The sequence below is a fragment of the Hordeum vulgare genome, chromosome 3H (genome assembly GCF_904849725.1).
Source record: "Hordeum vulgare subsp. vulgare chromosome 3H, MorexV3_pseudomolecules_assembly, whole genome shotgun sequence".
In the NCBI taxonomy this organism is placed as follows: Eukaryota; Viridiplantae; Streptophyta; class Magnoliopsida; order Poales; family Poaceae; genus Hordeum; species Hordeum vulgare.
In genome coordinates this window covers 295508636-295532878 of record NC_058520.1, presented here as the reverse complement: position 1 = coordinate 295532878, position 24243 = coordinate 295508636, and positions in this window count along the sequence as shown.

Below are 24243 nucleotides of genomic sequence, written 5' to 3'. Positions count from 1 at the left end.
GCCCTGCCGTTTCGGAGCTCCCTCGATCTAGGGCTACAAGCCATCTCCGACGCTCCTCTCTCCTTCTCCGTGACCCTAGCAGCCTCAGGGAGCTTCCCCATTACCTCCCCGAGCTAATCCATGCTCGTAGCACCTAGTTCATCAACCTCCTGAACCGGCTCCGTCGCAACCACCTCGTCGCCGGTGAACCAGGGCCTCCCCGTTGATCCCTCGACCACCAGCAGGTAGGCGACGGTGAGTTGGTTACATTTCTGCCATCAATTGGGCTCGAGGGTGTCGGTAGCGTCGCTGGCATGCCTCCCCTCCTCTCTGTCCAGAGGTGGAAGATGACCACGACAGGTGGGGCACACCCGTCAGTGGCTCTTCTACCCCCTTTCTCCTCTCTGCTGCTGACCGCACATGCCCACGTGTCAGGTTTGAACCTGGCCATGCGTGCGCGTGGGCTGGCTGGTTGGCCAGCTGGGTCGGCCCAAGCCACAGGCCAAGCCAGGCCTGAGCCTTAGCCTCTTTTTTTTTTCTGTTTAATCCAGTTTTAAAGAATTTTTATAAAATTCGTTATCCAATATATTTTTATCGTTTTCCACCACAATTCTTCTAATGAGTAGATTTAATAGAGCCTTTGCACAAATTTTTAAGACAACTTTTTGTTTTGTAATAATTAAAAAAGCAATTTGGAATATTTTTGCTTCTATTAAAATGATTTTTAAAATAATCCTTCCATCAAAACCCGAAACAAATATTTTCAAAATGATAATATAGATTTATGAGAATAGAGCAACATTTTTAAAGTGAGTTTGTGATCTGTTTTTGAGTGAGCTACTTACTACTTCTTTATTTATTACGACGATAGAAACCACATTTGATGAAGGAGTTGGACTTGAACACCCCAAAGACCCCAGATACTTAGCTGATCAAGGGAAGCAGCCCTATGACCATGTTTGAGCAAATATTATATTACATGCTAGTAGAGCAATTATTCCCGTTGCATATGATCATGAATATTCGGTAAATCATCGATATGATGTTTCCGATGGCTCCTTCGGAGCACTTGCATTTTGAGCATGATCCTACCACCTATGAGGGTCACGCTAATATGATGTTGACCAGTAGAGCTAAGCATAGTAGAAGCATGAGCATGATGATGGTGTATATCAAAGGTTTATGAAAACCCTGTCGGGTGCCACTAATACCCGAGGGTGATGGTGAGTTAGGTGCCCACTTGTGAAGAAGTGGTGCACCGGGTGTATTTTGGTGTGAGTGGTTTCGGAAATGGGAATAGATTTATGATGTGTCGACCGTCGCAACCTTACATGAGCGACCACGTTACCCCTTTATGGGACGGGGCTTTGTTGATTACTCTGGCAAGTGCGAGCAAAGAGCCACATTACTAGTGGTGGGAGTGATGTGTGGTCACTCTCGTGACGGGGTCGTGCCAGGTAGGGCGACTATGCCGATTTTACGTGTTCCGGGCACACCGTTGGTCCCCACATGGATGATACTGTACAGAGTCGGTGCTCGTAAGACGTACATCATGTGGGCTGGGTACTAATCGAGTGGATCTCTTTGTCTAGTATCGTCAGGGGAAAGGCATCGATCGGGTACTTACCTCGGGTATGTTATATACCGCGAGTCGTGGATGATACGGAAGTTTCGCAGATCTCATGGGTACAATGTACAACCTATGCAGAGTGTAAAACTATTCGAATAGTTGTGTCCATGGTCAAGGACAGTTCGGTAATCCTGCTTAAACTACGTCCAGTCGTTTCCGCATAAACCAAGTGTGTGTGTGTGTGTGTGTTTAATGGTGTTATCTGAGAAAGAGTTGATATGACAAAGTTTGGTGACTCGGCATATCGGGTGAACCCGGAGTGTTCAGCCCACATCAGATACGTTGATATCTGTAACCTATTCTTCTAAATACCATCTAGCTTAAGTTGCATATCCAGCTATGATCATGTTTACTATTAAGTTGCTTTCCACCAGTATTGCATATTACTTGTTATCATACCAAAAGCATTATCCATATCTTGGTGTTTGCGAGTACATTCAAAGTACTCACTGGCTTGCCACTTGTTATGTTATTGACTAGACATGGAAGGACCAGAGTTTGGAGAAGAGTATGTCATCATAGACGGACGTGCGAACTAGGACGCTAATACGTCTCAAACGTATCTATAATTTTTGATGGTTTCATGCTGTTATCTTGTCATCTTTGGATGTTTTATGTACCTTTTATATCTTTTTTGGGACTAACTTATTAATTCAGTGCCAAGTGCCAGTTCCTGTTTTTTCTGTGTTTTTGACTCTTTTCAGATCTGATTTTGGAACAGAGTCCAAACGGAATAAAATCCCCGAAATGATTTTTTCCCGAATGGAAGAAGATCAGGGGGCCTGTGGGCCAAGCCAGGAGGGCTGCAGGGAGCCCACAAGACCCACTCCGCCACCAGGGGGAGGCGGCGGTGGCAGGGCTTGTGGCCTCCCTGGCACCCCCCTAACCTAGATCTTGCGCCTATATATTCCCTAAAAATCAGAAAAAATAAGGGGAGCCTCGAAAATACTTCTCCGCCGCCGCAAGCTTCCGTTTCCGCGAGATCTCATCTGGAGACCCTTCTCGGCGCCCTGCCGGAGGGGACTTTGGAGTTGGAGGGCTTCTTCATCATCATCATCGCCCCTCCAATGACTCGTGAGTAGTTCACTTCAGACCTACGGGTCCGTAGATTGTAGCTAGATGGCTTCTTCTCTCTCTTGGATCTTCAATACAAAGTTCTCCATGATCTTCATGGAGATCTATCCGATGTAATCTTCTTTGGGGTGTGTTTGTCGAGATCCAATGAATTGTGGATTTGTGATCAGATTATCTATGATATATATTTGAGTCTTTGTTGATTTCTTATATGCATGATTTGATATCCTTGTAAGTCTCTCCGAGTCTTGGGTTTTGTTTGGCCAACTAGATCTATGATTCTTGCAATGGGAGAAGTGCTTGGTTTTGGGTTCTTACCATGTGGTGACCTTTCCTAGTGAGAGTAGGGGCAGCAAGGCACACATTGAGTAGTTGCCATCAAGGGTAACAAGGTGTGCTCTGTCGTTGATATGAGATTGTCCACCTACATCATGTCATCTTGCTTAAGGCGTTACTCTGTTCTTTTGGACTTAATACACTAGATGCATGCTGGATAGCGGTCGACGTGTGGAGTAATAGTAGTAGATGCAGACAATATCATTCTACTTGTTTTGGACATGCTGCCTATAGATATAATCATTGCCATAGATATCATCACGACTTTGCGCGGTTCTATCAATTGCTTGACAGTAATTTGTTCACCCACCGTCTACTTGCTTTCATGAGAGAAGCCACTAGTAAACACTACGTCCCCCAGGTCTATTCACATCTATCGTTTACACCTCCGCTTTTACTTTGCTTTGTTACTTTGTTGCTTTAAGTTCTCACTTTGCGAACAATCTATAAGGGATTGACAACCCCTTCATAGCATTGGGAGTAGGTTCTTTGTGTTTGTGCAGGCACTTGTGATACTCCTTCACTGGATCGATACCTTGGTTCTCAAAACTGAGGGAAATACTTACCATCGCTGCACTACATCACCCTTTCCGCTTCGAGGGAACACCAACGCAAGGCTCCAAGGGCACGGGGAAATCCTTTGCATATTTTCCTAGGAAGTCCCTAAAGGCGTAGCCGTAGCAGAAGTATTCCTGGTGCCGTTGCTGAGGAGAATCAAGACAAGAACAGTCTCCCGTCAGCAGGTGTTTCTGGCGCCGTTGGAAGGTCTTTTGTTGCAGTAGCAGAAGTATTTCTGGCGCCGTTGCCGGTGAAGGAGAGATCTATCCAAGTAGGTCTCACAAACTCATCTCCTGCATTTACTTTTTTGCCAGTTGCCTCTCATTTTCCTCTCCCCCACTTCACATTTGCCGTTTTCTTTTGCCTTTCTCCTTTGTCGTTTTCTTTTGCCTGTTGCACTCTCTCTTCCTGCTCGTTTGTGTGTGAGATAGTCCATCAATGGCTAGACCCACCACTCCAAAAGATACCCCTGAAAATGAAGTTCTCAATTTCAGGCAGAATGAGGAAGAAAATTTGAAGGACGCTTGGTACAGGATTTGCAATGCTCAAAGTAGATCTACTCGTAAGCAAGCCACTACCGTCCTTCTTCGCAGTTTCTATGTTGGAATTTCTCCTTGGAATAGGTATATCCTTGATACCATTGTAGGCGGGAACTTTTTGGGGAGCCATACTGTTGACTCCTATAGAGCTATCATGAATTTGGTAGGCTCACCCCCGCTCATGGTTAATGGAACTACCTTAACCTTGGAACACGTGATGCAAAGGATTGACGCTACTGAAAACAAAATTGCCATAGTTGAACTTATTGAGGGTTTGGATAGAAAGATCCACAATCAAATTAATCAGTACGGATCCAAAGTGGGAAATTTTCTGAAAAATTTAAGGGAGAAGGAACTTATAGTTAATGATTCTTCTAGAATTGGCAAATTGGAAGATGTCATAACCAACTTGGGTTCCGCTTTTGCCGCTGTGAAAAATACTCCAAATCTCACTCTCAAAAAGACTGTCAAGCCTGTTTTTGTTCCTAAAGCTAGTGGTGAGTCATCCAATAAAGATGAAGATCTTAAGATAATAAATGATCACACTACTTATGGTTTGAGCACCAAAGATGACTATACGTGATTCCATCACCTTTCGCCTAGCTAAGGGCGTTAAACAAAAGCGCTTGTTGGGAGGCAACCCAATGAATCTATCCTTTTTATTTATGGTTTGTGTTTTCCACACTTTCATAATTCTGTTATGATTGTGTTTTTTTGTTTCTTTTTGCGTTTGTGCCAAGCAAAACCGTTATGATTAGTCTTGGGGATGATCGTTTGGTCATGCTGGAAAAGACAGAAACTTTCTGCTCACGAAAAGAATTTTCATTTTTTTTTCTGTAAGAGCTTTTGAGTTGATTCGTTTTGCTGCTGATTGCTACGCAAATTCTTCAGACTGTCGTAATGTTTCAGAATTGGTGAAGTACCAGAGGTATACAAAATATACAGATTGCTACAGAATGGTCTGCTGTTAATAGATTCTGTTTTTGTTGTGTTGGTTGCTTATTTTGATGAAACTATGGATAGTATCAGGGGGTATTAGCCATGGAAGATTGAAAATACAGTAACCCAACATCAACATAAGTAGAATTTAAGTTTGCTACAATACCTAAGGAAGTGGTGGTTTGCTTTCTCATACTATTGTTATCACGAGTTTCTGTTTAAGTTTCGTGTTGTGAAGTTTTCAAGTTTTGGGTGAAGTTCTTATGGACAAAGAGATAAAGAGTGGCAAAAGCTCAAGATTGGGGATTACCAAGGCACCCAAAGATATTCAAGGATGCCGTAAAATCCTAAGCTTGGGGATGCCCCGGGAAGGCATCCCCTCTCTCGTCTTCAATCCATCGGTAACGTTACTTGGGGCTATATTTTTATTCACCACATGTTATGTGTTTTTGCTTGGAGCGTCTTGTATCGTAGGAGTCTTTTATTTTTGTTGTGTCACAATCATCCTTGCTGCACACCTATAGAGAGAGACATGCACACACCGTGATTTTGTCGACCTTCACTTATATCTTTTGGTAGACAATTCAGCTCACATGTGCTTCACTTATATCTTTTGAGCTAGATACTTTTGCTCTATGTGCTTCACTTATATCTTTTAGAGAACAACGGTGCGTGGCTTGGTAGTTGATCTATGCTTTGAAAGTAGTCTCAAAAGGGGTAGTTATCCAAAGGGATACGAAAACTTCCACCTTCATGTGCATTGAATAGTTAGAGAAGTTTGATTCATCTCAATTAGTTTTGAGTTGTGGTTATGGTAATATTGAAGTCATGCTAGTAAGGTGTTGTGGATCTATAAATACTTGTGTTGAAGTTAGTGATTCCCGTAACATGCACGTATGGTGAACCGCTATGTGATGAAATCTGAGCATGATTAGTCTATTGATTGTCATCCTTTGCGTGGCGGTCGGGATCGCGCGATGGTTTATACCTACCAACCCTTCCCCTAGGAGTATGCGTTGAATGCTTTGTTTCGATTACTAATAAAACTTTTGCAACAAGTACATGAGTTCTTCATGACTAATGTTGAGTCCATGGTTTAGATGCACTTTCACCTTCCACCATCACTATCTTCTTAGTGCCGTGCAACTTTCGCCGGTGCACAAAACCCACCATTAGCCTCCCTCAAAACAGCCACCATACCTACCTATTATGGCCTTTTCAAAGTCATTCTGAGATATATTGCCATGCAACTACCACCGTGACATGTGCCACCACGTCTACATTGCCATTGCATGATCGTAAGATAGCTAGCATGATGTTTCCATTAATGTCTATACCATGCTAGATCATTGTCACGGTACACTACCGAAGGCATTCCATATAGAGTCATAGTTGCTCTAAGTTTTGAGTTGAAAGTGTGATGATCATCATTGATGGAGCATTGTCCCATGTGAGGAAATAAAAGAGGCCAAAGAAGCCCAACAAAAAATAGGTCAAAGAGCCCACCAAAAAAATGAGAGAAAAAGAGAGAAGGGACAATGCTACCACTTTTCCACACTTGTGCATATTAAGCACCATGATCTTCATGATTGAGAGTCTCTCGTTTTGTCACCACCATATAGCTAGTGGGAAATTTTCATTATATAACTTGGCTTGTATATTCCAATGATAGGCTTCCTCAAAATTGCCGTAGGTCTTTGTGAGCAAGCAAGTTGGATGCACACCCACTAGTTTTCTTTAAGAGCTTTCACTTCCTCTTAGCTCTAGTGCATCATTTGTATGGCAATCCCTACTCATTCACATTGATATCTATTGATGAGCATCTCCACAACTCATTGATATGCCTAGTTAATGTGACTATCTTCTCCTTTTTTGTCTTGCAACCTCCACCACACTCCACACCATCTATAGTACTATAACCATGGCTCACGCTCATGTATTGCGTGAGAGTTGAAAAGGTTTGAGAAAGTAAAGGTGTGAAACAATTACTTGGCCAATACCGGGGCTGTGCATGATTTAAATTCGTTGTGCAATGATGATAGAGCATAGCCAGACTATATGCTTTTGTAGGGATAACTTTCTTTTGGCCTTGTTATTTTGAAAGTTCATGATTACCTTGCTAGTTTGCTTGAATTATTATTTTGTCCACGTCAATAGCAAACTATTGTTTTGAATCTAATGGATCTGAACATTCACGTCACATAAGAGAAGTTACAAAGGACATCTATGCTAGGTAGCATTAAAGCATCAAAAATTCATTCTTTATCACTTCCCTACTCGAGGACGAGCATGAGTTAAGCTTGGGGATGCTTGATACGTCTCAAACGTATCTATAAGTTTTGATGGCTTCATGCTGTTATCTTGTCATCTTTGGATGTTTTATGTACCTTTCATATCTTTTTTGGGACTAACTTATTAATTCAGTGCCAAGTGTCAGTTCGTGTTTTTTCTGAGTTTTTGACTCTTTTCAGATCTGATTTTGGAATGGAGTCCAAACGGTATAAAATCCCCGAAATGATTTTTTCCTGAACGGAAGAAGATCAGGGGGCCTGTGGGCCAAGCCAGGAGGGCTGCAGGGAGCCCACAAGCCCCCACTCCGCCACCAGGGGGGAGGCGGCGGTGGCAGGGCTTGTGGCCTCCCTAGCACCCCCCTGACCTAGATCTTGCGCCTATATATTCCCTGAAAATCAGAAAAAATAAGGGGATCCTTGAAAATACTTTTCCGCCGCTGCAAGCTTCCATTTCCGCGAGATCTCATCTGGAGACCCTTCCCGGCGCCCTGCCGGAGGGGACTTTGGAGTTGGAGGGCTTGTTCATCATCATCATCGCCCCTCCAATGACTCGTGAGTAGTTCACTTCAGACCTACGGGTCCGTAGTTAGTAGCTAGATGGCTCCTTCTCTCTCTTGGATCTTCAATACAAAGTTCTCCATGATCTTCATGGAGATCTATCCGATGTAATCTTCTTTGGCGGTGTGTTTGTCGAGATTCGATGAATTGTGGATTTGTGATCAGATTATCTATGATATATATTTGAGTCTTTGCCGATTTCTTATATGCATGATTTGATATCCTTTTAAGTCTCTCCGAGTCTTGGGTTTTGTTTGGCCAACTAGATCTATGATTCTTGCAATGGGAGAAGTGCTTGGTTTTGGGTTCTTATCATGTGGTGACCTTTCCCAGTGACAGTAGGGGCAACAAGGCACACATTGAGTAGTTCCCATCAAGGGTAACAAGGTGGGCTCTGTCGTTGATATGATATTGTCCACCTACATCATGTCATCTTGTTTAAGGCGTTACTCTGTTCTTTTGGACATAATACACTAGATGCATGCTGGATAGCGGTCGACGTGTGGAGTAATAGTAGTAGATGCAGACACTATCAGTCTACTTGTTTTGGACGTGATGCCTATAGATATAATCATTGCCATAGATATCGTCACGACTTTGCGCAGTTCTATCAATTGCTCGATAGTAATTTGTTCACCCACCGTCTACTTGCTTTCGTGAGAGAAGCCACTAGTAAACTCTAGGGCCCCCAGGTCTATTCACATCTATCGTTTACACCTTCGCTTTTACTTTGCTTTGTTACTTTGTTGCTTCCAGTTCTCACTTTGCGAACAATCTATAAGGGATTGACAACCCCTTCATAGCGTTGGGAGCAGGTTCTTTGTGTTTGTGCAGGCATTTGTGATACTCCTTCACTGGATCGATACCTTGGTTCTCAAAACTGAGGGAAATACTTACCACCGCTGCGCTACATCACCCTTTACGCTTCGAGGGAACACCAACGCAAGGCTCCAAGGCCACGGGGAAATCCTTTGCATATTTGCCTAGGATGTCCCTAAAGGCGTAGCCGTAGCATAAGGATTCCTGGTGCCGTTGCTGAGGAGAATCAAGACAAGAACAGTCTCCCGTCAGCACGTGTTTCTCGCGCCGTTGGAAGGTCTTTTGTTGCAGTAGCAGATGCTTCCCAGTCAGAATGCCTATTGGTGTAGGCTGATGGCATGGGCACCCGCTTAGCCCCAAGAATTCCGCTATTAGATTTATCAGTGTGTTCTGGACTTATAGGCCCTACCTATGTGAACTTGACCTTATTGGTCATGTGTTGTAATATTTCGGTATGTTGGATGTAAGACTCTTAATATTCAGCATATGTGTGTTCGGTGAGCATTGATCTCTGGGATCACTGAGCACGTTCATTCGGAGATCTTGACTCGTAAGTCGGGGTCCCCAGAGAGCTGGTATCAGAGCCATCCTGACTGTAGGAAGCCTTAGGTAGCATGGACGATAGCCGAGATGAGTAGTGCAGTGAGCCCTTACACTTGAGATTTTCTGCACCCACAAAAAATTTCTAACCCTATCCTACAACCTTGTAGATGGCCGTCGTACCTAAGATGCTTCTCGAGACAGGCTTTCCCCTACTTTTGGGAGATAGCCTTGAGAAGTGTCAAGTACGCCGCACACCCATTTTTCTCTACTACGAGCATTAGGTCAATGCCGACACAAAGGAATATCACGTGGACATGATAGTTAAGGCTAACGACTCCCCAACTAGTTAGTTCTTTGAAGGACCACAGATGGAGAATCTGATGTTGGCAGTGGAGACAGCCGCACTAGAGGCGCTCATGTGTCTCCACGATATCCTTCCCGAGATGGCCAACGAGCCGGCTACTCATCACCTGCCTTTTATTAAGGATAGTTTTGACGGGAGTTGGATCCTTAACCCATCCTCGGAGGACGGAACACCACTCAGGTTTCAGACCTACTTCAGCCTCTCCGCCGACACCTTGACTCACCTTCTGATCAAGGAATTTGTGACGCTTCGTCAAGAACTACACCAAGTCAAGGACCTACTTCGCGTGGAAAAGATGAAGACCCGCAAGGTCAAGAAGGAAGGAGCACCTGTAGGGCAGTCATCCATTGCCTTCCAAGGAGGAGTACCACTGCTCCAGGCTACTCCTATTCAGAGTCGCCGTCTGACCGCAGAAGAAAATACTGAGCTCCTCACCGCTTCACCAACTAAGAGATGCCGTGATGGACCACTCCCCTCTCCCACACCTTTGAAAGAGGAAGGTACCGATGAGGATGAAGACGTGGATCCTGCTGAGTGTGCATACGAGACCAAGAAGTCCGCCGCTTAGAGGAACGTCTTAGGCAATTAGGAGTCTTCCCCATGCGTAGTTGAGTCCGTGTATCGGTTCATGTGGACCATGAGTGTTGTGTGATCATGTATGATGCAAGCTGCATTTCTACCTTAGGCGGCTTGTAAGTGACTACATCACTTGTTTTAATCCAATGCATTAGATTTCCCAAAAATCTTTGTTTAAACTCGCACACTAGCACAGTACCAAACCCCCCTTATCTAGGATCATCATCCCTTATGATTCCCGGACAATTCAGCATATTGACCTGTCTACTCCCCTGACATGATGGTGATTTCAACCCGCACCAGCACCTTCGGTAACCCCAGTTCTGCCACTTCTGGCCAGCAGTAGGGAACCGGTGGAAACGGTCAAGATGGAGATCACCTCGAGCAGCAGCAAGGCAATATTCCTTCACCACCGCCTCCTCCAGAGAGCCTGAGTGTGGCTCATTTCTTTCACGCCCTCCGAGAGGAACGTCAAGCCAACAATGCCGCCATCCAACAGCTGGCTCAAGTCTTGGTGAACAATCCACCGCAAAACGGAAATGGCACTGGCCACTCTACTTTGTCTGAGTTTATGCGGACTACACCTCCTATATTCACGGAGACAACTGAACCATTGGATGTCGATGACTGGATCCGCACTATCGAAGACCTCCTCGCGCTGGTCAAGTGCACCGATGATCGCGAGAAAGTCCTTTATGCTTCTCACTGTCTCGGAGGCACGACCAGGGCTTGGTGGGACGGGTTCTAGATCATGCGAGAAGGGCAAGCTATCACTTGGGGCAGTATTCAAGGAAGGATTCTGTGCTGCTGACATTCCCCCTAGAATGATGACCATTAAGAAGCGGGAATTCCAAGCCTTGAGGCAAGGCAGTGTAACCGTCAAGGAGTATCTGGAGAAGTTTAACCTCCTGTCAAGATATGTACCGGAAGATGTCAACACTGAAGCTGCAAAGGTGGAACGCTTTATGGAAGGAGTGCAACAGTCACTCCAGTATCAATTGGTTGTTTGTGAATTCCGGACCTTGTGCGATCTGGTGAACAAGGCCCTCATGTTGGAGGATAAGTATTGTGCAATGGACGACACCCGTAAGCTCAAGCTGATGGGTAGTGGAGGACCCAGTAACCTGAAGCCACGCCCATGGCAGTCAGCCCCAGCAAGACCCAACTATGAGAAACAACAGTACAAGGCACCAACGTTCCGCCGAAATTACAAGCCCCAGCAGCAAGTCAACATCAAGCCATCAATCAACCCGCCAAATAACAGTGGAGTCAAGACCAACATCCCAGGGCAGGTCACCTGCTTTGGATGTGGACAATCTAGACACTACTCCAGGCAGTGCCCCAACAGGAAGCCCAATGCACCGCGCCCCAATGCGCAAATCAAGGACAAGGTCAAGGAGCGCCAAGCAGGAATCAAGCTCCCCGCAATCAGTAGTACCACAACAGGGGACGTATTAATCACATATCTGCAGAAGAAGCACAGGAAGACCCGAACTGTATTCTGGGTATGTTCCTCATCAACTCCACCCTGCCAACAATATTGTTTGATTGTGGTGCTTCGGATTCTTTTGTTACTCAGAAGTTCGAGGAAAAATGTGGTTTTAAGCCTACCCTACTTAATGGCAAATGGCAGTACATACCCCGGGAGCAGTGCTAAGGACCAACCTAGGATGTAGATGAGTCCGGTTCAATATTAATGGGATAAGCTTCTTGATGTTTGCTGTGTATCCCTTGCAACGGCGCCAGAAATAGTTGTGTTGACGGCACGAGGAATCCTTCAGCTACGGCTACGCCTTAAGGGATTTCCTAGGCAAGTATGCAAAGGATTTCCCCCGTGGCCTTGGAGCCTTGCGTTGGTGTTCCCTCGAAGCGGAAAGGGTGATGTAGCACAGCGACGATAAGTATTTCCCTCAGTTTGAGAACCAAGGTATCAATCCGGCGGAAGAGTATCTCAAGATCCTGCACAAACACAAAAGCTTGCACCCAACGCTATGAAGGGGTTGTCAATCCCTTATAGATTGTTTTCCAAGTGAGAACTGAAAGCAACAAAGTAACAAAGCAAAGTAAAAGCGGAGATGTAAACGATGGATGTGAATAGACCCGGGGGCCGTAGTGTTTATTATTGGCTTATCTCATGAAAGCAAGTAGACGGTGGGTGAACAAATTACTGTCGAGCAATTGATAGAACTATGCAGAGTCGTGACGATATCTATGCAATGATTATTTCTATAGGCATCATGTCCGAAACAACTAGACCGATACTTTCTGCATCTACTACCATTACTCCACACGTCGACCGCTATCCAGCATGCATCTAGTGTATTAAGTCCATAAGAAAAGAGTAACGCCTTAAGCAAGATGACATGATGTAGAGGGATAATCTCAAACCAATGATAAAACCCCCATCTTTTACCCTTGATGGCAACTGCTTGATGTGTGCCTTGCTGCCCCTACTGTCACTCGGAAAGGTCACCACATGGCAGAACCCAAAACCAAGCACTTCTCCCATTGCAAGAATCATAGATCTAGTTGGCCAAACAAAACCCAAGACTAGGAGAGACTTACAAGGATATCAAATCATGCATATTAGAAATTAGCAAAGTCTCAAATATATATCATAGATAATCTGATCACAAGTCCACAATTCATCGGATCTCGACAAACACACCGCCAAAGAAGATTACATCGGATAGATCTCCATGACGATCATGGAGAACTTTGCATTGAAGATCCAAGAGAGAGAATAAGCCATCTAGCTACTAACTACGGACCCGTAGGTCTGAAGTGAACTACTCACGAGTCATTGGAGGGGCGATGATGATGATGAAGAAGCCCTCCAACTCCAAAGTCCCCTCCGGTAGGGCGCCGAGAAGGGTCTCCAGATGAGATCTCGCAGAAACGGAAGCTTGCGGCAGCGGAAAAGTATTTTCGAGGCTCCCCTGATTTTTTGCGGAATATTTGGGAATTTATAGGCCAAAGACCTAGGTCAGGGGGCGGCCAGGGAGGCCACAAGCCCGCCCACCTGGTGGCGGAGTGAGGGCTTGTGGGCTCCCTGGAGCCCACCTGGCTTGGCCCAAAAGCCCCCTGGACTTCTTCCGTTCGGGAAAAAATCATTTCGGGTTTTTTTCTTCCGTTTGGACTCCGTTCCAAAATCAAATCTGAAAAGAGTCAAAAACACGAAAAAAACAAGAACTGGCACTTGGCACCGAATTAATAAGTTAGTCCCAAAAAGATATGAAAAGGTACATAAAACATACAAAGAAGGCAAGATAAGAGCGTGAAAACATCAAAAAATTATAGATACGTTTGAGACGTATCACTTCTCAGCAGATCTCATCGTCATTAAGTCGCAAGGCTTAGAAGTGATCCTTGGGATGGATTGGTTGGCCAAGCACAAGAGCATCTTGGACTGTGCCAACAGGACTATTTCCATGAGAAGCGACCAAGGGGTCAAAGTCAAGTATGTCCTTGAGGCTATATCCACTCAAGTCCCACAGGTAAGTTGCCTATCGGGAGAAGAGATGGATCTAGTACCGATAGTCTATGAATACCCGGACGTCTTTCCTGATGAGGTGCCAGGGATGCCTCCTGACCGAGACATCGAGTTCATCATTGAACTCATGCCTGGGTCAAGGCCTATCTATAAGAAGCCTTATAGGATGGGATCCAAAGAGCTAGCAGAGTTGAAGAAGCAGCTGGATGAGCAACTCACGAAAGGATTCATTCGTCCGAGTGCATCACCTTGGGGATCACCTGTTGTGTTCGTGTCTAAGAAGGATGGGACTATGAGACTCTGCGTCAATTACCGTTCTCTAATGAAGTCACGATCAAGAACAAGTACCCACTCCCCATGATTGAAGACTTATTTGACGAGCTAAATGGAGCCAAGGTATTTTCCAAGATTGATTTTTGATCTGGATATTACCAACTGAAGATCCGACCTGAAGACATACCCAAGAATGCATTCATGACCCGGTACGGTCTATACAGTGCACCGTCATGTAATTTGGGTTGAACAATGCCCCAGCATACTTCATGTACCTCATGAACAAGGTCTTCATGGAATACCTGGACAAGTTTGTCGTCGTTTTCATCGATGACATATTAATATTCTCCAAATCCGAAGAAGAGCATGAACAACACTTGTGGTTAGTGTTGGAAAAGCTTCGAGAGCACCAGCTTTATGCCAAGTTTAGCAAATGCCAATTCTGGCTGCACGAAGTTCGATTCTTGGGTCATACCATGATGGCAAACAGATTGGCGGTCGATCCTTCGAAGATTACCACGGTAACCAAATGGGAGTCGCCAATCGATGTGAAGGAAGTCAGATGCTTCCTCAGACTTGTGAGATACTATCGCAAGTTCATAGAAGGATTCTCCTGCATCGCTCGACCAATGACTCAACTCTTGAAGAAAGGCAAGAAGTTCGAATGGCGCCGAAGTGTTAAGCAAGCTTCCAGGAGTTGAAGAAGAGATTGACTACCGCCCCGATATTGGCTACTCCAGATATCAGTAAGGAGTTTGTGATATATTGTAATGCCTCTAGAACCGGGCTCGATGGAGTCCTATTGCAAGACAGGAGGGTCGTGGCTTACCTGTCACGACAACTGCGCCCGCACGAGGAAAACTACGCCACCCATGATCTCGAGTTGGCACTCGTAGTGCATGCCGTGAAGACATGGCGACATTACCTTCTGGGGAAGCGATGTGAAATATACACCAACCACAAGAGTTTGAAGTATATCTTTACTCAGAGGGAATTGAATATGAGGCAACAAAGATGGTTGGAGTTAATCAAAGACTATGACCTCAGTATTCAATACCACCCCGGTAAGGCCAATGTGGTGGCCGATGCCTTAAGACGGAAAGCGAGCACCTTGAATGTTATGCTCAAGTAAAGGCTACCCGCCTTATATAAAGAGATGGAAAGCTTCGGGTTGGAGCTAGTTGAACCAGGGTTCCTAGCTAACCTCGAAGTAAAACCCACCCTGGCAGACGACATCAAGGAGGCCCGAAACGGGCACAAGAGCATCGAAGGCATCAAGAAGAAGATCCAGGAAGGCAAGGCTCCGGAATTCTCGGTGGATGGGCATGGAGTAGTGTGGTTTAGGAAATGTTTATGTGTACCCAACAAGGAAAAACTCAAGGACTTGATCCCGCAGGAAGCTCATGACACACCCTACTCTATTCACCCCGGTGGCACCAAGATGTATCAGGACCTCCGGGAAAGATTCTGGTGGCATGGCATGAAGAGGGAAATAGCATCCTATATTGCCAAGTGTGACTTGTGCCAGCAAGTCAAGGCTGAGAACCAACAACCTGTTGGATTGCAAGAACCCCTCCAAATGCCCGAATGGAAGTGGGACCGAGTCGGCATGGACTTCGTCACCGGCCTACCCACGTCCAGCAGAGGCCATGACTCTATATGGGTCATCGTCGACCATCTGACCAAGGTGTCTCACTTCATTCCGGTCAGTACCACCTATGGTGGCGACAAGCTGGCTAGCCTCTACATTGAGCATATTGTGAGCCTCCATGGAGTTCCCAAGGAGATCTTATCTGACCGAGGCACACAGTTCACCTCAAGATTTTGGAACAAGTTCCAAGAAGCTCTCGGAACTAAGCTCTCTTTCAGCACCGCCTTCCACCCGCAGACGGGCGGGCAGACGGAGAGAGTGAATCAGATACTCGAAGATATGCTCCGCGCTTGTGTCTTGGCACATGGGACCAAATGGGAAGACTGTCTATCATTCGCTTAGTTCTCATTCAACAACAGCTACCAGTCCAGTCTCCAGATGGCCCCATTTGAAGTCCTATACGGACGAAGTACCACACCCCGCTCAACTAGTCCGGAACCGGCGAAGGATTGATTTTCGGGCCGAAAGTTCTGCAAGAGGGAGAAGATAAGGTGCAACTTGTCCAGGAAAACTTGAAAGCGGCCAAGTCGTGAGAGAAGAGCTATGCGGACTCTCACCATAGAGAATTGGAGTTCAACCTCGGAGACCAGGTGTACCTCCGTGTCACACCACTCAAGGGGACCAAGCGTTTCCACGTCAAAGGGAAACTTGCTCCAAGGTTTATTGGACCTTTTAAGATCATGACAAGGCGTGGAGAAGTTGCTTACCAATTGGAGGTACCTCCGAAACTTTCGGGTGTGCACAACGTCTTCCATGTATCACAACTTCGGAAGTGTCTGCAAGCGCCAAACCGTCCAGATCTTTATAAGGACATTGACCATCAAGCCATCGATCTCCAACCAGATCACACTTATTGTGAGAGGCCGATCCGCATCCTGGATGAAGCAGAGCGTTGCACCAGAAGCCGCACCATAAAGTACTTCAAGGTTCAGTGGAGCAATCACACCGAAGCAGAAGCTACATGGGAGCGTGAAGACTATCTCTGATCCGAATTTCCATACCTTTTTAGCACCTATCTTAGGAATCTTGGGGACGAGATTCTTGTAAGGGGGGTAGGTTTGTCACACCCTGTTTTTACCTCACTTCCACTATAGTTTCAAAATATGAGTTTATTAAAAATTCAAAAACCAATGCTGTGTGTGCCATGATTTTCATTGTGTGCCTGTATGCTTGATTGGGCGGATTTAAAAACCATATTTTCATACATGATTATTCCCAAAGATTCTTCTTCTTATTTTTGACTATTTCGAAACCTTGCTTTGGGTTGCATTGCAAGTCCTTGATGGCAAGGGAGTGCCTTTACCCAAAGATGGTAATCTGGTTTTAGAACTATTTTAACTCCCCAAAATCATAAACTAAATATTTTACAAATTACTTTCCTATTTTATATGCATGTCCATTTCTGAGCCAGAAATGACATTTCTATATGAAAATTTACTTTTCTGCCTTAGAAAAATCTAAGAAAGTTTGGAGATACTGAGAGGACATATATTTTCCATACATAACATTTCCAACCCCTATTTATATTCAAAATATTTGAGCAAAACCTTGAAAACCTATTATGTCTGTTTTGATCTTTGGAAATATTTCCAATAAAATCCTAGAACATTCCAACAGCCTTCCCAAGATATATTTGGTGGCCACACCAAGCTTCACCTCATTCCAAGGTGATTTGGTTCACTAAATAATCCTAAAACCTTCTCTATCCAGAACCAAGTTGAAACATCTCTACATTGCAAAGTTTATCCAAATGACTTGAAACTTTGCAGGAATGTTCAACACCTCAAATGAGGAGTCTGTGCCAAAAAATGGGATTTGCACGGGGTAATTTACCCACATTCCCTTTGGAAAGGACATATCTGTCCGTTTGGGGGTGATTTCAAGTTTGCATTGCTAAACTTGTCCAATGAAGCTCAAATTTGGTGGAGTATCCTATTTTTGCATCAAAATTAATCATGTTAACTCTCATCACTAGTGGTTAAGTATTGCTATCCCAAACACCTGTTGAATACCTTCTGCCATATTAGTAAATCAGTTCCTACCTCACTCCACACCCATGCACTTTCCGCCAAACTCTTTGACCAAGCAGCCAGCACCACTCCCCAACTGCAGGTGAGTGGCCCCTCCTTGAATCCAAGCAGTAGAGCCAAAAACCTCATTCTAAGTTCCGGTTCAAAGCTGGCATCCCTCCTTTAACCACACCCCCATGGCCAACAAAGAGTCCCTCGGCTCTCAAACGGCTAGGCATCTCTAGACCCAGCCCCTCGACACCCCAGACACGGCCAAGGCGCCCCAGAGCGCGCCAGCATGTTGTGGCATGCCAAAACTATGCTCTGGGCACGCTGCTGGGCACACGTGAAGCAAAGGTGGCCAGCCCCGGCCGGATCAAGCCTCCCCCCGTTGCCCATTCGCGTCCCCGACAACCCCTCTATATCAGGGCAGCCCCAAGGCCCCTCCTCCCTCGCTCTGTTGACCGGAGCGACGCGTGCCCGCGTGCGCCATATCCAACCACAAGACCACGACCACACATGCACGTTCCTCCTTGCTCTCTCTCCCTCTCAGTAGGTCACAGGGGTCCTAAACCACGTCTACATATCGTGGTTTCGACCCCGAGCGCTCACTGCCCCTCCTACGAGCTGGGGTGAAACCACCGGCGCCTCTGGCTTGGTGGACCATCGGGGGCCTATAAATAGGCCTTCCCCCTCGCTCCAGCACCCCCATTCGACTCCTCGAGAGCCTAAATTCCACCCTAGCTACTCCATTTGAGCACAACGAGCTCCTGTGCTTGAGATCAACCGAGGCCCCGCCGATTCGGAGCTCCGTCGATCTCGGGCTAGAGTCCATCTCCGACGCTCGTCTCTCCTTATCCGTGACCCTAGCAGCCTCAGGGAGCTTCCTCATCACCTCCCCGAGCTAATCCCTACGTGTAGCACCTAGTTCATCAACCTCCCTAACCGGCTCCGCCGCAGCCACCTCATCGTCGGTGAATGAGGACCTCCCCGTCGATCCCTCGACCACCAGGAGGTAGGCGACGGTGAGCTGGTTCCATTTCTGCCATCTGTTGGGCTCAAGGGCGTCGGTAGCGTCACTGGCGTGCCTCCCCTTCTCTCTGTCCAGAGGTGGAAGACGACCTCGACAGGTGGGGCACACCTGTCGCTGACTCTTCTCTCTCCCCCTCTCTCCTCTCTGTCGCTGACCGCACGGGCCCGCACATCAGGTTTGAACTTGGCCGCGCGCGCACCAAGGTTGGCTGGCTGGCTGGCTAGCTGGGCTGGCCTAAGCCACAGGCCGAGCCAGGCCTGAGCCTTAGCCTCTTTTTTTCTTCAGTTTAATCCAGTTTTAAAGGATTTTTCAAAAATTTGTTATCCAATATACTTTAATTATTTTTCCACCACAATTCTTCTAAAAATGAGTAGAATTTAATAGAACCTTTGCACAAATTTTTAAGACAACTTTCTGTTTAGTAATAATTAAAAAGGCTATTTGGAATATTTTTTGCTTGTGTTAAAATTATTTTTAAAATAATCCTTGCATCAAAACCAGAAACAAATATTTTCAAAATGATAATATAGATTTATCACAATAGAGCAACATTTTTTAAAGTGAGTTTGTGATCTATTTTTGAGTGAGCTACTTATTACTTCTTTATTTATTACGACGATAGAAACCACGTTTGATGAAGGAGTTGGACTTGAAGACCCCGGATACTTAGCTGATCAAGGCAAGCAGCCCTTTGCCCATGTTTGAGCAAATATTATATTGCATGCTAGTAGAGCAATTATTCCCGTTGCATATGATCATGAATATTCGGTAAATCATCGATATGATGTTTTCGATGGCTCCTCCGGAGCACTTGTATTTTGAGCATGATCCTACAACCTATGAGGGTCATGCTAATATCATGATGACCAGTAGAGCTAAGCATAGTAGAAGCATGAGCATGATGGTGGTGTATATCAAAGGTTTATGAAAACCCCGTCGGGTGCCACTAATGCCCGAGGGTGATGATGAGTTAAGTGGCCACTTGTGAAGAAGTGGTGCACCGGGTGTATTTTGGTGTGAGTGGTTTTGGAAATGGGAATATATTTATGATGTGTCGACCATACCATGTGCGACCACGTCACCCCTTTATGGGATGGGGCTTTGTTGATTACTCTGGTCAGTGCTAGCAAAGAGCCACATTACTAGTGGCGGGAGTGATGTGCGGTCACTCTCGTGACGGGGTCGTGCCAGGTAGGGCAACTATGCCGTTTTTACGTGTTCCGGGCACACCATTGGTCCCTGCATGTTTGATACTGTCCAGAGTTGGTGCTCGTAAGACGTACATCATGTGGGTTGGGTACCAATCGAGTGGATCTCTTTGTCTAGTATCGTCAGGGGAAAGGCATTGATCGGGTACTTACCTCGGGTCTGTTATATACCACGAGTCATGGATGACACAGAAGTTTCCCGGATCTCGTGGGTACAACGTACAACCTCTGTAGAGTGTAAAACTATTCGAATAGCCGTGTCCACAGTCAAGGACAATTGAGTAATCATGCTTAAACTATGTCTAGTCGTTTCCGCATAAACCAAGTGTGTGTGTGTGTTTAATGGTGTTATATGAGAAAGAGTTCATATGACCAAGTTTGGTGACTCGGCATATCGGGTGAACCCGGAGTGTTCAGCCCACATCAGATATGTTGATATCTGTAACCTGTTCTTCTAAATACCATCTAGCTCAAGTTGCATATCCATCTCTGATCATGTTTACTATTAAGTTGCTTTCCACCAATATTGCATATTACTTGTTATCAGACAAAATGCATTATCCATATCATGGGCTGTTTGCGAGTACATTCAAAGTACTCACTGGCTTGCCACTGGTTATGTTATTGACCAGACATGGAAGGACCGGAGTTTGGAGAAGAGTACGTCATCAGAGACGGACGTGCGAACTAGGACGCTTCCCAGTCAGAATGCCTGTTTGTGTAGGCTGATGGCATGGACACCCGCTTAGCCCCAAGAATTCCGCTATTAGATGTATCCGTGTGTTTTGGCCTTATAGGCCCTACCTCTATGAATTTGACCTTATTGGTCATGTGTTGTATTATTTCGGTATGTTGGATGTAAGACTCTTAATATTCAGCATCTTTGTGTTCGGTGAGCATTGATCTCTGGGATCACTAAGCACATTCATTCAGAGATCTCGACTCGTAAGTCGGGGTCCCCACAATATTTGAGAGAGGGGTGAACGGATCTCCTAGCTAAGTCCTAAGACTAGAGAGAGCCAGAGCTCCAGGGGAAGAAATGAGCCCACAGGGGGAGAAGAAGCTAACCGAGCTATGTGGTGGGGGGTGGCTTATATAGAGTGCGCCACCCCCTCACCTCCTATGTTACAATGTGGGGGCATTATTGCCATGATGTCAGCCCACTACAAAAACTACACTATGAGGACGATGCTCCGACTGCCTTGCTCACTGTTGATCCTTGCATATCCGAGTGAGTCGTACGGCTGAGTGGTTGACTGTTGTCTGAGTGGACAGACTGTACTCGTCCGAGTGGATATACTGTACTTGCCTAGTCCCACCTCATGTGTGGAACCCATGCTATTATGGTATTTTGACCCTTCATGGGCCTACCCATTTTGTGTATCCCCAACAGTAGCCCCTGAGACTCTGAGTGATTGATGGTAGTCAGTTGGAGTGTGTAGAGTCTGTTGAACTTGAATGTTGTTGCTGGACCTCACCAAGAAGAATATTACTTTTTTGTATTTCTGTTCCAGTGGGGGCATGCTCAGTGCACCCACTGGGTGTAGTCCCTGAGCCTTTGTCGGACTAGATGAGTCTGGCAGCGGGTTTAAGTCTTCTAGTGCTCGTCATGTCGAATGCTTGTTGAGTCTACCTTATATGATTTCTGGATCAGGGTCGAGTCCCCGAGTATATTTCTCTACTTAGGTGACACGGGGTCGCAGCTCATCCCCGAGTATGGATGATGTCTGTACTCGGAGTATATTTTAAATTAGGCGAAGTCAGGTTCGCAGCTAAGTCCCTAAGTATGAAGCGTGTCCGTATTCAGAGTTGTTTTAAACTTAGGCGATATGGAGTTGGAGCTAAGCTCCTGAGTGTGGAGAATGTCCATACTCGGAGTAGTTTTTAACTTAGGCGATACGGAGTCGCACCTAAGTTCCCGAGTGTGGAGCGTGTCCGTACTCGGAGTAGTTTTTAACTTAGGCGATACGGAGTCGCACCTAAGTTCCCGAGTGTGGAGCGTGTCCGTACTCGGAGTAGTTTTTAACTTAGGCGATACGGAGTCGCAGCTAAGCCCCCGAGTGTGAAGCGTGTGTGTACTCGGAGTAGTTTTTAACTAGGTGATACAGATTCGCAGCTAAGTTCCTGAGTGTGGAGCGTGTCCGTACTCGGAGTAGTTTTTAACTTAGGCGATACAAAGTCGCAGCTAACCCCGAGTGTGGAGCGGGTCCGTACTCGGAGTAGTTTTTAACTTAGTCAATACGGAGTCGCAGCTAAGTTCCCGAGTGTGGAGCGTGTCCATACTCGGAGTAGTTTTTCACTTAGGCGATACAGAGTCGGAGCTAAGTTCCCAAGTGTGGATCGTGTCCGTACTCGGAGTAGTTTTAACTTAGGCGATATGGAGTGGCAGCTAAGCCCCCGAGTGTGGAGCGTGTATGTACTTGGAGTAGTATTTAACTTCGGCAATACGGAATTGCAACTAAGTTCCCAAGTGTGGAGCGTGTCCGTATTCGGAGTAGTTTTTAACTTAGGCGATACAGAGTCGCAGCTAAGCCCCCGAGTGTGGAGCGTGTCCGTACTGGGAGTAGTTTTTAACTTAGGCCATACGGAGTCACAGCTAAGTTCCCGAGTGTGGACGATGTAGTTTTTAACTTAGGTGATACAAAGTCGCAACTAAGCCCCCGAGTGTGGACGATGTCCTCACTCGGAGCAGTTTTGAACTTAGGCGAAATCAGGTTCGCGGCTAAGTCTTTCACCCACTGAGGGTTATGTTGTATATGTGTCCAACTGAGCGATGGCGCGTAGAGCAGCCAGGTGATGAAGACAGGCCACACGGAGTGGCAACACGCAAGGCATCCGAGTGAAGTAGACGCGTCTAACTGAGTGGCGACGCGCGGGGAGACCATGTGATGTAGACGCGTCCAGTATAGTTGCGATGCGTGGGGCATCCGATTGAGGTAGATATGTCTCACTGAGTGGCAACGCACAAGGCGGTCAAGTAACGGCGCACGGGGTGGCCTAGTCGAGAATGTTGTCGCGGAGGTAACCGACCGAGTGATGGCGCGCGGGGCGTCGAGTCGAGCATGTCGTCGAGAATGGCGCACAGAGGCGTCCGGATAACTTGTGTATGAAAAATAACACAAGCTAACATGAAAAATTCTTGAAGTAATTTGATGTTTGTTGAAATGATTTGTGTAAATCACACCCCTAGACACCCGTTGGGTGTGCCAGGTTCTTGCTGGTCCGGAACCGTCAAGAGTCTAAAAGAGTGAAGGATCGAAGTGAACTTGTGAAAGTGAAGGATCCGACTAAACTCGTTTTGAGTATTGGACCCAAATGAAGTGGAAGTGTAGTGTTCCGACATGAAAATAAACACCGAGAGTAGAGGTACACTCGATGGCGTGGCCTTTGAGTGGACGTCATGCGCGACTTTACGTGCCACTCGATAACTTGGAAATAACTTATTTAATTTAATGGAGTTGTGAACAATGACTTAGCTTTCTGACGACACGCGGGGTGGTCGAGCGAAGTAGACACGTCCGGCTGAATGGCGATGCACGAGGCGGCCAAGTGACGAAGATGTGTCTCGCCAAGTGGTGATGCGTGGAGTTTCCGAGTGACGACACCGCATCCAGCAGAGTGACGGCGCGCGGGGCGGCCGAGTGACGATGAAACATTCAATAGAGTGACGGCGCGCGGGGCAGCCGAGTGACGATGGCGTGTCTCGCCGAGTGGCGATGCGCGGAGCTGTCGAGTGATGAAGACGCGTCAAGCAGAGTGACGTCACATGGGACAGCCGAGTGTCGATGGAGCGTTCAACAGAGTGACGACGCGCGGGGCGGTCGAGATGATGTAGGTGTGCTCAGCCGAGTGACGGCGCGTGAGGCGGCCAAATGATGTAGGCGCGTCCAGCAGAGTGGCGACACGTGGGGCGGTCGAGATGATGTAGGCGCGCTCAGCCGAGTGAAGGCGCGTGAGGTGACCGGATGATGTTGGCGCGTCTAGTAGAGTGGCGACGCGCGGGCAGCCATGCGACGAAGACGTGCTCAGCCGAGTGACGACGTGCGAGACGCCCGGATGATGGAGATGTGTCCAGCCGAGTGGTGTCGCGTTGGGCGGCCATGTGATGACGACGTGCTCGGTCGAGTGATGGTGCGCGAGGCGGCTGAGTGACGATGGCATGTCTCGCCGAGTGGCGATGCACGGAGATGCCGAGTGATGATGGTGTGTCTCGCCAAGTGGCGATGCACAGAGCTACCAAGTGATGAACACGTGTCTAAAAGAGAGACGACGCACGGGACGGTCGAGTGTCGATGGAGCGTTTAGCAAAGTGATGGCGCACGGGGCGATTGATATGATGTAGGCGCAATCAGCCGAGTGACAACGCGGAG